Consider the following 14979-nt stretch of genomic DNA (forward strand, 5'->3'; position numbering starts at 1 on the left):
GAGCAGGTAAAAAATTTCAGAATTCATTATATTACGTACCTAACTGTTTATTTTTAGAAACATTTGTTATATTTAGCAAGGTCACTAATTGGAATAAGAAATAGAGAAAAGTCATTAAGTGGATTTTCATTAATAATGTCTACATTCGACCATTCCAACAAAAGAAAGAACTACTTAAAAGCCATTTTCTATAATACAGAGTCATTTAGTAAATTGTTTACCATTACAAGAACAATTTACAGAATTTATAAATAAGTGTAATGGAACAATGTACTTCTATAAAAGTAATTTTTGAATTAATTAATAAAAAATTACTACAATAAAATTTATGTATTAATATTTTGGTTTATTAGTTGGTTTATATTCAATTTTTTAAAATAAGCAAGTACGAGAATTTAAATTTTTACGCACCTAAATATTTATTTCAATTCCAAACAGTTTTACAGCTTACCAATATTGCACAAAATTTAAATTACGATAAAATAATATATTTATTTGCCAGTGTGAAAGCAAGAAAGATTTCTTCGTACATTTCTATTTTTGTATTGTTTATATTTATAGCGATCAAGATAATTTGTAATCGAGTCATCTTTGGCTCCGAAAACGTATGTCTCTTTTTGAACTAGGTAACTGCACGTGAAACGTAAAAAAAAATGAAGTTGAAAGGTAAAACGGCAAAATGGACTGAAATTAGTCGCCGACGTATAATAATAAAAATTAAGACCGTTCTTTTTTTAAGGTAAATCTAGTTATTTATTATACAAGACGATAAAGGAATTGTTTATCTACGTGTGAAAAGGTTAAGTATACGAGTGACGAAGTTTTTGTACCCTTGGTGGTTCTACATGAAGCATTGGCTGCTTTGAATAAAGTGGTGCCAGCCAAATCAAAACATTCGTATGAAAAATACACTTTTTAAAATTCACAGTGAATAAAATCCATAAAATTTCACTAGTGAATCATGTTAGTAAAGTTACTTTAAACTCTCAAAATTGACTAAAATGAATATGTTTCATATTTTGGATCTATAGATTAATCTATAGTACCAATTTTATTTTAAAATCAGAGGCCATTTTGTTTAGAAATTCATTTGTAATTTATTTAATATTAAAATAGTTATTTATTGTAAGAGTGTGTTAGATAGCGTTTTATGCACGCAAGAATGTTGAACCGCGAGACTGTCAGTTCGAGTTATCCACAATCACAAGCCCAAATTATTCCAAACTTAATTAAAAATTAAACTGACATTTAAACGTCACGCCAAATGTGCTTTCGGTTAAACGTAGTAAGCTGTTACGCGGTGCGCTGGTTACTAAAAGTAGAATAAAGTTACTTTATTCCACTAGTGAATAAAGTGGTACTTTATACGCTTCTAAAATGTGGAATAAAGTTTCTTTATAGAGTGATTGTGAATAAAAATTACTTTATTTCACTAGACGATAAAAGACTTCTTTATCTAATGAAATTAGTTGATAAAAGCACTCTTTAACATGAGTACAAAATAAATAATTTATATTAGCAACCCTTTTTTAAGCTAAATGAGAATTGATAGATCAAAAAAATTGAAAAGCCTTAGGTATTTATAACACAACGGGCAAATTGCTTAAAATTGCTAGTAACAATATTAGATAAAAACTTACCAAAACAGTTTTACATTAATGTTACATTTTGTTCCATCGTTTAATAGTGTGTCACAAAAACGTAATGTCATAGTAAACACAAAATAGAAAATTAGTGCATTATTTAACGAGGATATAATGATGACTGTTACTTACGGAGATGAAGTTTGTAAAACGAACTGAACGCAAGTTTTGTAATTATCTGTACTAACTTCAACCTCAAAACTTAATGTTGTATTAACCCGACTTGAAAAACTTAAATTTACCAGATATTAAAAAGTCACAACTTTATTTTACAGTTACAATGTTTATAAAAGCTATAGAAATTTCAAAAATAAAATTGCTGAACGACTATTTACTTAGAAAAAGACATTTTTAATACTTATTAGAAGTAGAAGTAAATCTGTTAGTATGCAACTCTCTTAAACAAGTAGGTAATTTTAAGTGACAAATTATAATAAGTGCCTGGATTTTTTTAGATTACAGTGGCCTGTGTTTTTAATTGAAATTACTTTTTTTATCTACTGTTTATATTTCCCTTTGACACAAGAAATTTTGGTAGCTGAGTACAAAATACACGACGATAAAGATTGTTTATCAACTAGTGAAAAAAGGCCACTAGTGCTTCGTCACTCGTAAACTTAACCTTTTCTCTCGAAGATAAAGAATTTCTTTATCGTCTAGTATAATAAATAACTATGAATACAAAACATACTACATATTTATCAGATGAAAATATAATGAATAAATGTAATTTAAACAATTAAAAAAGCACTCAATAGACAAAATAGTATAAAAAACACGTGTTTGTAACACTTGTTTTTCAATAAACTAATTATCTACATTTTGCATTATACAGGGTCGCCAGAACTCGTGCCCCAGAGAAAAATTTCAAGTAAGACAAGATACCAGGAACATGAAAAAAATGTTTAAAAAATTCTTTGGCAAAAAATTTTGACATTTATTTTTTGACATTTGACATTTTTTCATGTCTATTTAATGACACTGATGTACTGTATATGTTTTTTTTATAATTATTTAGTAAAAACAACATTAAACAGAGTTACAATTTAGAATACAGTTTCCTAGTTTCCTCTTCTATTAGCTTGTAGCAAAAAAAACTTGAAAAATTATTTTTCCAACAGAAATAGAGTCAAAGTGAAAAATATAACCTGTCATAACTTCTAAATTTTTATAAATATATTTTTTTTAATAATTTTTCGATGTTCATGGTATCTTTCCTTACATTTTTCTCTGGGGCGCGAGTTCTGGCGCACCCTGTATTTAATGCTAAACATTATAGTAAATAAGTGAGATAAGTCAACTTTGAAATGGTCTTTAACTCTATTTTATTGACAAGTTGGTATTTCTTAATTTTAATAATATAAAAATTACCAACGTTAAGAGACACTATGTGAAAACAAAATATCAGTTGACAAATAAAATATTTATAATTATCGATTTTTTAATTATCGTTTAAAGGAAGACCGCAGGGTGCAAAATGGGTTTGAAAGCATTACTCTGTAATAACAATTTTGCTTCCTGTATCAAGTTATAATTCAAAATTTACTCTTGTATTTACACAACTTTAAAAACTTAAAAGTACCAGATCTTCGAAATTTAGTGATTCAGTATGTCAATCGTGATAAATTGTTTTCACGACTGTAAACTAGACTTTGGTTTTTAATACAGTGCGACCAAAAAAAGTTTATTTATCAAGCAAGCCTAGAAATTTAAAACGTGTCTGCGGAATAAAATAAAATGTCACAATCGTAAATAAGAAATGTCAAAATAATTTTTCGTAAACTGTAACAACAAATCGTGGTGAACGATTTGTATGAATAAACTCCAACTACATCTTATTTTAGGGTAGTTTTAGGCGTTTCATACAGTAATTCAATTTGTTTAGATCAATATTTTAATTTTTATAAAATAACTTTTTAACATCTAGCTGACATACAAACTTCCAAGCGACATTTTGTAAATTTTTGTAATTTTTATCCTGATAGTTATAGAAAAAATGATAACAAATCAAATTAATTTATTAAAATTATATAAAAACACGTATTGCTGGCATTATTTGCATTATTTTCGGAAAATCGACGCCAAATATAAATTTTAACTAAAACTTTCAAATTTTAGTTTCAAACGTCAATCATGACATTACCCAAAAACCAAAAAGTGTAGAATTTTTAAACAAGTTGAAAATTGTGTATAAGGTGTTCTAGCAAGTTGGTAAAGTACATTATTCGAGGAGATATAAACTTAATTTAATTAGATACCTAAGATGTGGCCCAAAGAAAATTACAATTGATGATTTGTTTATAAATTAGTAAAAACTAAGTAAGTATCGAGAGGTCAAGATAATTTGTCCTTGTATCCGAAAACGTATGTCCTGTGCGTATGTTTGTGAAACGTCAAATAAAATGACAAGTGGAAAGGTAAAATCCCATGATCATACCTTCAAAAAAGTACGGTCTTATTATTATACGTCGGCGACTAATTACAGCCCATTTTGCCGTTTTCGACTTGTCATTTTATTTGATGTTTCACGTGCAGTTAGTTCAAAAACAGACATACGTACAGTTGCGGCAGCAATACCTATTTTTCTGTCACTTTAAAAAGTTCACTGTAAACTACCTTTTACTGTCATCATGACTGACATTTGACAATTAAACTTATTTTTATTTGTTGTTAAATTTGTTAATTAAACAATTTGTCGGTCTTAGGAAATTTATTAATGAAACTAAGTGTAATTAAATCATCGTTTTGATCTGCTGACTACCCGTTATTATGCCACAAATCACTATTTTTGAAAGTAAATAACTCAAAATGACATAAATATGACAAGAGTAAAAATGAGGTTATTAATAATATAAAGGTTGTTTTAGTTTACATTATAAAAATGACAGTACTGCCCGAAATTTTAATTCCGCAACTGTACGTTTTCGGATCCAAAAATGACTCGATTACAAATTTTTTTGATCTCTGGGTATATGTATGATTTGTATTAATAAGTGTGATTTAAAAAGAATTCTCATGTTTTTATTTAAAAAAACTTTAGGTCATATTAAAATTTAAATATAAAAAATTGAAGCTTATGGTGGCAAGTTTGGGGGGGCCCTGGCCCCCTCCCTTGTATCCAAAATTCCGTGTCCGCCAGTATATGTCCTCAACTAGTACGCCAACTTAGAAAGACTTTTTCAAAAGAAAAATTGTAACAATACGTAAATGTGAAGAAACACCATCGACAATAATTTTTTTTTCAAGTAAAATAAATTTGCCCGTCAACTGATAAACAAGCAATTCTCGTAAAAACGTATCATAATAAACATTTTGTTTACTTTCCTGCCTCAATTCGAAATGATTTACGCCGCGCTTCCTCAACTCAAAAATGCGTCAAGAAATCAAAATGTCATAAACGTCAAAAAAAAAAATGCCGATCGTCCCGCTTGCTAACAAACAAGACTCACCGTTAAACTCATAACTTCGAAATTTTTATAGATACAATTTTTTTAACATTTTTTTATGCCATATGGCATTTTTCTCTAGAGCGCGAGTTCTAGCGCACCCTGTATACCTAGACGAAAATTCTTGTAATTCATTTTAAATATGTAGTTTATATTTACTGAATAAGATTTATAGAAACCAAAAGTAATTTTTATATTTAAACGCTAAACATTTTTGTAAATAAGTGATAAGTCGACTTTGAAATGGTCTTTAACTCTATTTTATTGACAAGTTGGAATTTCTTAATTTTAATACACTGGTGGACACGGAATTTTGGACATCAAATTTATGTCACTTTAAGAAATGTCAATGTAAGCCATGCTTTATTGTCATTAGATTGACGTTTGAAACTAAAATTTGAAACTTTTAGTTGAAATTTATTTTTGGCGTCGATTTTCCGAAACAATAATGCCAGCAATACGTGTTTTTATATAAGATCAATAAATTATTTTGATTTGTTGTCATTTTTTCTCTTGCTCTCAGGATAAAAATTACAAAAACCAAAAGTGAGGTTGGTTGCCTAAGGCCCGTTTTACATTTTTATGTCAATCGTCCAAAATTCCGTGTCCGCCAGTGTAATATAAAAATTACCAGACGCCATGTGAAAACAAAATATCAATTGTCAAATGAAATATTTCTAATATTTAAAGGAAGACCGCAGGGTGCAAAATGCATTACTCTGTAATAACAATTTTGCTTTCTGTAACAAGTTATAATTCAAAACTTACTGTTGTATTTACACAACTTTAAAAACTTAAAAGTACCAGATTTTCGAAATTTAGAGACTCACTCTCTCAATCATGATAAACTGTGTTCACGACCGCAGACTGGACTTCGGTTTTTAATAAAATCAATCAGGATATTTAATAGAATTTGTAATTATTCAAGTAATTCAAAAGAAAAATTGTAACAATACGTAAATGTGACGAAACAATATCGGCAATAATGTTTTTTTCAAGTAATAGTACACTACAAGCGATGTGGTAAATATGGCATTATTGTTTATATGGCCATTACCATCGAGGTTTGTATGCTATTTTATTCACAATCACATTATTTTCAGTCAAAAATTTGAGCAAAATAAAATTCTAACAAAGTTAAGGTCCAAACGTGGTAGGCCATCCAAATGGCGTTTGATTTTTGACATTTCAAAAATGTCAAAGAAAATATTGAAATAATGTGTGAATCTGAATTAAAATCGTCGAAATGGGGCAGTGCATACCCCCAGAAGCAAGAGAAACTGCTACAAAAGCAATTGAATACTAATTTAGCAAAATATTATGCGTAACTTGACAATTTGAAAGAAAAAATTCCCGGTATTTTTGTAATTTTAAGGTTGGCTATCCTGCATATTACCGCCCAAGAGAAGTAATATTATTATTTCTCATGAGATTTACTGATGTGTTTCCCAACCTTTAAAAAGTTAGTAATTGGCATATTACATTAGTGATTTTGGCCGTCAACTGATAAACAAGCAATTCTCGTAAAAACGTATCATAATAAACATTTTGTTTACTTGATTTACGCCGCGCTTCCTCAACTCAAAAATGCATCAAGAAAATTAAAATGTCATAAACGTCAAAAAAAAAATAATAAATGCCGATCGTCCCGCTTGCTAACACACAAGACTCACCGCGGCGCCTCGACGCCGTCGTCTTCGTCCGTGTCTCCAGCGTGCGTTGGTCCCGTCGTCACGACGCGTCGAAATGAGTAATCAGCGTCGTAATTTTTCCAGTGTGCATCCGGCCGCGATGTAACTGCACGGGCCGTGTGCGACGGAGAGAGGCAGAGAAGCGAGAATGAAAGCCTTTGGACGTTTACGGGGGGTTCCGTGCACAGCGGGAGGGGGGTTGGCAAGCAATCGGACTGACACCAAGCCTAGGTCCGGCCATCTTGTGACGGCAAGCGCTCTCGTCCGCAAAACATCCCCCGATTCGCGAAATTCAACGCGATAACGCGACCAAAACACCCCAAAAAGTGCCGACGAGTGCCCCCGTGCCAACGCCGACTCCAGCACGTGGTGCACAACACGCAAGAAGCGCCCAAATCGCGAGCTTCGTTTTTACACATGAGTGATACATTTTTGTGACTGTGAACACTTTCGGATAAAAACACACTCTAATTACCACTAAGGTGAGTTCTTACGACCGAAAACGCAGCCCACTGAGAGCGCACTTTTCGGACAATGTTTGTTTATCTTTGTGATAAGCGCCCCAACAAGCCGAATTATCACTTTATTACGATTTTTAACTCGAGTCTGGCCTAAATATGCTATTTTATGTAACAGCTGCATACACGTACAAATAGCGGTACTAAAACAACGTTCTTTCATTGTGTCTTCTTCCTACTTCTTCTAGAAAAACAATTGAACAGTTGCCACAGGTAATTAGATATGACGAGCGAAATTGCCCCGTCCATAGTTACCTTAACTTTATTTTATTATTTATTCGATAAAATAACCCTGCTTTCACCAATTACTTTAATGCAAGAATAGCGTAATTATCGTCAATTCTTTGTTGCATTTTCTCATTATAAAATAAACGAAATTCCGGGATTTCGAATCATAAATCCCTTTTTACTCCCATATTTTCTTTAGAGCCAATAAAATTCACACTCTTTACTATAAATAGCCAGAATTTAACCCGGCTTTGTCTCTTATTATTATTATTATTTTTTCAAGACTGGTGCTTTTTTTAACCCAAGTAAATCAAAATTGGTCATTAGAATTTGGGTCAAGATGGGTCAATGAACCAATTTTTGAAAAATTGAGGTGTCGTGAATTATAGCCCAATTATTATCACGTCGATAAGTTTCAAGGTTTCTTCTCTCGATTTTTATTTCTTTTGCTTTAAAACAGCAGTAGCAACAGAATTGTGAATATGTATGAAGTTGATCCAGATTTAAAATCTTTATTGATATTGAAATCATGAGACCTTCAATTGATAATTTTAATCCGAGATTAAAATTGAGGTGATAATCGGAAAATTACCTATTCGTAGGTAGTGGCATTTGGGTGATCACGTGAACGAATTAGATTGACCTGATCTTTATTTCTTCGAGAAGACCAAACGGATGTTCACCTTTAACTTACAGGAAATCTCTTACTGATTACCTAATTTAGAATTTCTGTTTCATCCTTACTATACCAATTTTTTTGGTAAAATTGGAATTATTAAAATTTGATTCCAATTAAATATCCATAGTGTTACAAATTTTTAAGGAAATAAGCCACTTGAACAAGGAAATGCAAAATTGACCTTTTTTAAAATCTTGTTCGTCCTCAAGAATGTTAAAAATTTGAACATTGGTATCTTATGAATACTAGAAAGGTGTGAAAAATATGCCACATATTTTTTATGTTTTTTGTAATTTTTATTGTTTTTCTGTCTATTTTGTGTAAAACCTTTCCGTGCGGTGTTATACTTAAAAAATGAAATACATATTTTGTTTGATAATAGTTGGCCATGGAAAAACTGTTTCACTGCAAATGTGTAAATAATAATCAATAAGAGTTTTGTGAACTGTAAAATAGATGAAAAAATAGATAAAATTATAAAAATTTAAAAAATGCGATACGTTAGAAGTATTGAACAAATATGCGAGCACTTCAGAACACAATTATTACTTATTTTTAAAAAATCTAAAAATAGGAAAAACAAATGAGTCAACAGTCAACATAATTAGAAAAAACATTTTTTGATGATCTAATGGAGGTAAAATAACGTTCCAAATAGACGGAATTTGGGTATTTGAATAGCCACATCGTCATTTTTGTGTCATATAAAATATATTTTATTGAAGAATTAAAGCGGCTTTTTTTGCAACACTCTATGTATCACTAGAAGTTACAATGGTAATGTTAGCTTGTTTAAAAATAAAGAAATGTTATTAGTCGCCAATAAGTTGATTTACGATTTATTTTGCATTTTTTTAATTACTTAGTACATAGAAAACTCTTTCATTAGTGACACTGGTTGAATAATATAGTTTAAATCTTTTTAGTTGAAGATGCAACATTTTTTCATGGTCAATTGCGAACAAAAATCAAAGATAATTTTTTGCTAAAAATTATAATTTGTTACAAATATATATTTTTTAGATAAGAAAAAAAACAAGCTTTTTAAAAATCACATAGCCATCTATGATTCCCATTTAAAAAAATACAAGTTTATTTTATTACGACTAAACAAACAACTAGAAAAAATTGTCAACTACATTATTAAATTCTACGTAAAAAAGTGCCTGTCTTTATTTCAAATCTGTGTCTTCTATAATAACGAAGATATGATTTTTTTTAGATTTCGCTAAAATGTCAATTTATAGCGGGATGCGGTTTTGACCAATATTATTTTTTCAAAAAATGAGCCCCAGAATGTATATCACTCGTTTTTCTCTAAACCTCTTAGTTTCGGACATCCAAAATGCAGCACCCTGTACATAATTGGGGTAAGAGTAAATCGATTATGTAGTTACATAATCGTAACAGTAACAGTCGCCAGTAAGCCTTGTAAATACATGACAATAACACTGCCATTTGGTCGATTATATGTGTCCTTAATTACCATAAATGGGCTTTGGGCGTTAAAATGGAGAAGAAAAATCTTAAAATTGAATGAATTAATTGAAATAATTCGAATTGTTTTTATCAATTAAAAATACAAAGAGAGAAGCGCAACAAGAGGCATTATAAATTTAAACGTGTTCAGCAAATAAAGAAATCGATACAAATGAATAGAGCTCGTCGATTCCCCCACCGGCAGCCATTCTGTTTGTAAAGACAGGCCGGGAGTGCCATCGTTTATGCCCAAATACTGCTAAGAATGGGAGATTTAATCTCGCTGCGTTGAAATTGATAAAATACGCACTTGGGTCATGTCAAATTAATTAAAATGTGATAGTGTGTAATCAAAATCCAAGGTCAAGCAACCAAAATAAAAATAGGGACTTCCTGTCTTGTTCTTATTGTCCAAAGCCGTGTGGGTGTTTCACCGAATCGTGATTTGATAATTAGAATAAAAAACTGGTTTGTAATCAAGGCTAGTTTTTCGCACACCGATTGTAAAACAGATTCGTCACTTGATCATTCTTTGGTTAATAGCAGAGGTTCGTGAGATGGAAGCCGCGTTGCTCTCTCTCTCTCTCTCTCACACTCGCATACATATTTATACTTTTTACGAGCGGCATCCGTCGATAATTCCTCGCATGGGTCATTCTTCGAGACCCAACCAGCGCAGCGTTCCATTCTTTCCATCCGTCGAAATGTCAAGCAACAGCAGCTGCTTGGTCTCGAAGAAAGCTGCCATATTCGTAACAAGGTAGGCCGATTGCAAAGCGTATGAGATTCTTCCGGTTTTGTAAAAATAACCGGAGTAAATATTTTTATGAGAGACTAGCTCTTGCCCGCGGCTTCGCTCGCGTGGTAGTTTGACATCCATAACTATTTCAAAACGCAGAAGGGCTAAGAAACCCACTAACAAAATATAGCAACACATAATTTATTATGAACTTCGTAGTAAAAATAAAAATTCCGTCTTTTATAACTTATTTAAAAACCGTAAAATTTTAAGTCTTATTTCATGGATATTACTTAACAATGACAAATTTTGATACAAATTTTTATTCCATGTTTAACTATACATATTTATACAAAGTTTCATCCTTTATTTGACCCCCTTAGCGATAGAATTATCCAAAATCTTGAAACACGTGCTATATTGTTTTTAACTGAACACCCAAATACCAATTTTCATAGATTTAACTTTAAAAAAACGGATATTTTACGAAGTTTTACCCTTGTTCAACCTCCTTGAGGGTGAAATTTCCAAAAATCCTGAAACACTTATTACTTGATTTTTAATCGAAAGCCTAAATACAAATTTTCAAGGATTTAACTTTATAAATGACATATTTTAATACAAATTGTCATCCCTGTTTAACCCCCTAGAGGGTGGAATTTTCAAAAATCCTAAAACACGTGTTTCTTCATTTTTAACCGAAAGCCCAAATCCCAATTTTCATAAATATAACTTCAAAAATGATGGATTTATAAATATTTACACAAATTTTCATCTCTTGTTTGACCCCTTTGGGGATGAAATTTTCCGAAATCCTAAAACACGTGTTTTTTTGTTTTTAACTGAGAGCCCAAATACCAATTTTCATGAATTTAACTTTTAAAAAAAATACAAATATTTTACGATCTTTTACCCTTGTTCAACCCCCTTGGGGGTGAAATTTCCAAAAATGGTAAAATACGTATTTTTTTATTTTTAACCGAAAGCCTAAATACCAATTTTCATGGCTATAGCTTTAAAACTTCGAATTCACCACCCCATTTAGCCCCCTTAGGGGTTGATTTTCCAAAAATCCTTTCTTATTGGATGCCTACGTTATAAAACGTATCTTCTGTGAAAATTTGAAATTTCTGTCTCCAGCGGTTTAGGCTGTGGGTTGAAAGGTCAGGTCAGTTAGGACAAGCCTCTTTATATACAGAGTGAATATAAAGTATAGAACTAAGCGGTTTTATTTTCGATCATTTGCCTCCAGAAAAATATAATTAATATAAATTAGAGTAATATAAAAAATGTGATCGTATTTTCAGAACGAAATTTTGTTTTGTTTTTGAGTTACGCGATTTTTTTTTTGGAAATTTCGAAAAATTTTATTCTTGTTAAATCATCACATTTTTATAGTACTTTATCATTCATCAATTAGTTTTTTCAAAAAATAAATAATTTAAATAAAAAACGTTTGGTTCCATACTTTTTATTCACCTGGTATACAGATAGATTAGCTTGCACCCGTGACTTCGTTCACGTAGATTTTCGATATTAACTTTTGTTAATTTCAAAGGTGGAATGTAAAGTTAGTCTGTTTATCTATTTTTTTCTTGATTCAACTAAAAACAATGCGGGAGCAGAGATTTTTAAGAAAATGATGAAAGCACGTTACAAACACTTACACCCCGTTTCACCTCGTTGAATTTTTGATTACACCCTCAAAAGTCAAAATTTTAGATTTTATGTTTATAATTTCGTTTAAATGTCTACACTTTATTTCATCCCGTTATAGGTTGGTTTTTGAAAAGTGCCTGATTAGTGCACTTCACTCTCTAAGAATTATATTTTCCAAATTTTATCTTCGTTTAAAACCTTCCTTAGTGTTCCTCTACACACTCCAAAGAATATGTTTCCTAAATTTTTTGTTTTTATCTTCGTTTAAATGTTTACACCCCGTTTCGCCTTTCTTAAAAATTGATTTTCAAAAAAATCCTTCCTTAGCGAACATTTACACATTCTAAGGAACATTGCTTCCAAATTTCAAGTTTCTATCTTCGTTTAAATATTTACACCCCATTTCACCCCCGTAAAAATTTATTTTCAAAAAATCCTTTCTTACCGGACCTGTACACCCTCTAAAAAACATATCTTCTAAATTTCATGCTTCTATTTTGGTTTAAACGTATACACCCCGATTTACTTCCCTTATACTTATTACTTTTTTAAATTCTTGTCTTAGTGCACCTTCACCACCGCTAAGGAACAAATTTTCCAAAGTTTTTGTTTCTGTCTTCGTTTAAAAGTTTGCACCCTACTTCATCCTCTGAGTGATTGATTTTTGAAAAATCCTTTGTTAATTTTCACGGGACTCTCATACAGGCTGTATTATGAAAAACGCCCCAAGCCATAACTCCATTATTTTCAAAGTTATGATAATACTTCTTAGAACAAAGTTGAACATTTTTTGTCATCTATCGTTTAGGATAGATGCTAAATTAATGCTGTTTTCTGTTTCACCGCAAATCACATCAACTTTATTTTTTTAATGGAACACCCTGTATATTTTACCACTTTTGGTTTCTTTGTTTAATTGTCTTTTTACAAGTTTTAGTACCATATGCCTAAAACTAACCGTTCGTGAGATATTCACCAAATAATGTATTTATCAAAGTAGGCAGTGGAAAACAATAATGTCAAGTAATGTTGACAAATATTATTCCTTTGCATTTTCTCTTACTGTTATTATACTTTTTAATGATAATGTGTTAACAGACATATTTTGAATACAATAAAAATTGTGGGAGAGCACTACGCTTTTACACTGGGTGATTTCTGATGAGAGACGTTCCAAATCGTCGAAAATTTAAGCGACTTTAAGAAAATTTGAGGATTATTTGGGATTTTAGAAAACCCAAATTAAAACATCTCCAATTTCAAAGAGATACAGAATTAGATAGGTATTAAAGAAAGAACATGAATTCAAGAAATTGCAAGTAACGTTGGCTTATCGCACGCAACTGTTCTAATTTGGGTTTTCTAAAAACCCCAAACATCCTCAAATTTTCTTCAGGTCGACGAATTGGAACTTCTCTTATTGGAAACCGCCCAGTGTAAAGGCGTTGTGGTCTCCAACTATTTTTATTGCTTCCAAAATATTCTTGAATCATGTCTGTTAACACATTATCACCAAAACACCAAAAAGTATAAAAATAATAAGATAAAATGCAAAGTAATAATATTTGTCAACATTACTTAATATTATTGTTTTCCACTGCCTACTTTAATAAATTTTTAATTGACTTATATCTCACGAACGGTTGGTTTTAGGCACATGGTACTAAAATTTGTTAAAAGACAATTAAACAAAGTATCCAAAAGTGGTAAAATATACAGGGTGTTCCATTAAAAAAATAAAGTTGATGTCTTTTCCGGTGAAACAGAAAACAGCATTAATTTAGCATCTATCCCAAACGATAGATGACAAAAAATGTTCAACTTTTTTCTAAGAAGTATTGTCATAACTTTAAAAATAACGGAGTTATGACTTGGGGCGTCTTTCATAATACAGCCTGTATATACCTATATAGATAATAATAACAATAAGAGAAATGGAATAAGTAAACAATGTAGAATAAAAATCAGATAAACATTTTTTTTATTATGTAAAAAGCGAAGTGTACAACACCACGTCGCTCGCACAAATAATTAAACATCAAATACAGCGCAGAAATTGACAACTCCTTCCCTATCTCATGCATGCGCAAGATGCACAGCGAGAAACTACCGAGAATTGTCGAAGGCACACGATTAACTTAAAACCCTATTTTACCCTTTTAGACAACGATTTTCGAAAAATTCCTTCTTAGTGAACCTCTACACTCTCTAAGAAACGTATCTGCCAAATTTCATGTTTCTAGCTTGTGTGGTTTAGGTTGTGCGTTGTCAGTCAGTCAGTCACGGAACTCTTTTATATACAAGGTGTGCCAGAACTCGCGCCCCAGAGAAAAATTTCAAGTAAGATAAGATACCAAGAACATGGAAAAAATGTTAACAAAATTTTGTGTCAAAAAATTTTGACATTTAATTTTTGACATTTGACGTTTTTTTATATCTATTTAAGGATACTGATGATCTTGTATATGTTTTTTTACAATTATTTAGTAAAAGTACAAAAATTTTGCCAATAAAAGCCACAAATAACATTGAACAGAGTTACAATTTAGAATACAGCTTCCTTGTTTCCTCTTTTAATACCCAAAGGAAAAAAACTTGGAAAATTATTTTTCCAACAAAAATAAATAGAGTCAAAGTGCAAACTTTAAACCCTCATAACTTCAAAATTTTTATAGATATTTTTTTTTAACATTTTTTCCATGTTCCTGGTATCTTACCTCATATGGCATTTTTCTCTGGTGCGCGAGTTCTGGCGCACCCTGTATTTAGACAAGGTAGGCCGATCGCAAAGCGTATGAGATTCTTCCGGATTTGTAAAAATAACCGGAATAAATATTTTTATGAGCGATTACGGGTTTGGCAAAGGCGGGTTCCAGTATCGATGTCGGTTGTGTCTT

The 14979-nt window shown here is 31.1% G+C and overlaps 2 protein-coding genes across 12 annotated transcripts in view; one reads left to right on the forward strand and one right to left on the reverse strand.

Annotated features, from left to right (window-relative positions):
* The window catches only part of LOC123011635 (WD repeat, SAM and U-box domain-containing protein 1-like), a 46582-nt gene extending 39311 nt beyond the window's left edge, over positions 1-7271 (reverse strand). For 2 of the 3 annotated variants that reach the window (XM_044409183.1, XM_044409179.1), the window contains exon 1: positions 6763-7270. The gene's annotated coding sequence lies outside the window, so the exon portion shown is untranslated. Of the gene's footprint in view, positions 1-6762 lie in introns of all 3 variants that reach the window. The other variant, XM_044409182.1, reaches the window with a different exon arrangement.
* LOC123011632 (bromodomain adjacent to zinc finger domain protein 2B-like) overlaps positions 6989-14979 on the forward strand; it is a 70080-nt gene continuing 62089 nt past the window's right edge. For all 9 annotated transcript variants that reach the window (XM_044409167.1, XM_044409171.1, XM_044409170.1 and 6 more), the window contains exon 1: positions 6989-7262. The gene's annotated coding sequence lies outside the window, so the exon portion shown is untranslated. The remainder of the gene's footprint in view (positions 7263-14979) is intronic.

This window comes from Tribolium madens, unplaced genomic scaffold (genome assembly GCF_015345945.1).
Source record: "Tribolium madens isolate multiple individuals breed KSU strain unplaced genomic scaffold, Tmad_KSU_1.1 Scaffold_91;HRSCAF=231;Tcas5.2_LG7, whole genome shotgun sequence".
NCBI lineage: Eukaryota > Metazoa > Arthropoda > Insecta > Coleoptera > Tenebrionidae > Tribolium > Tribolium madens.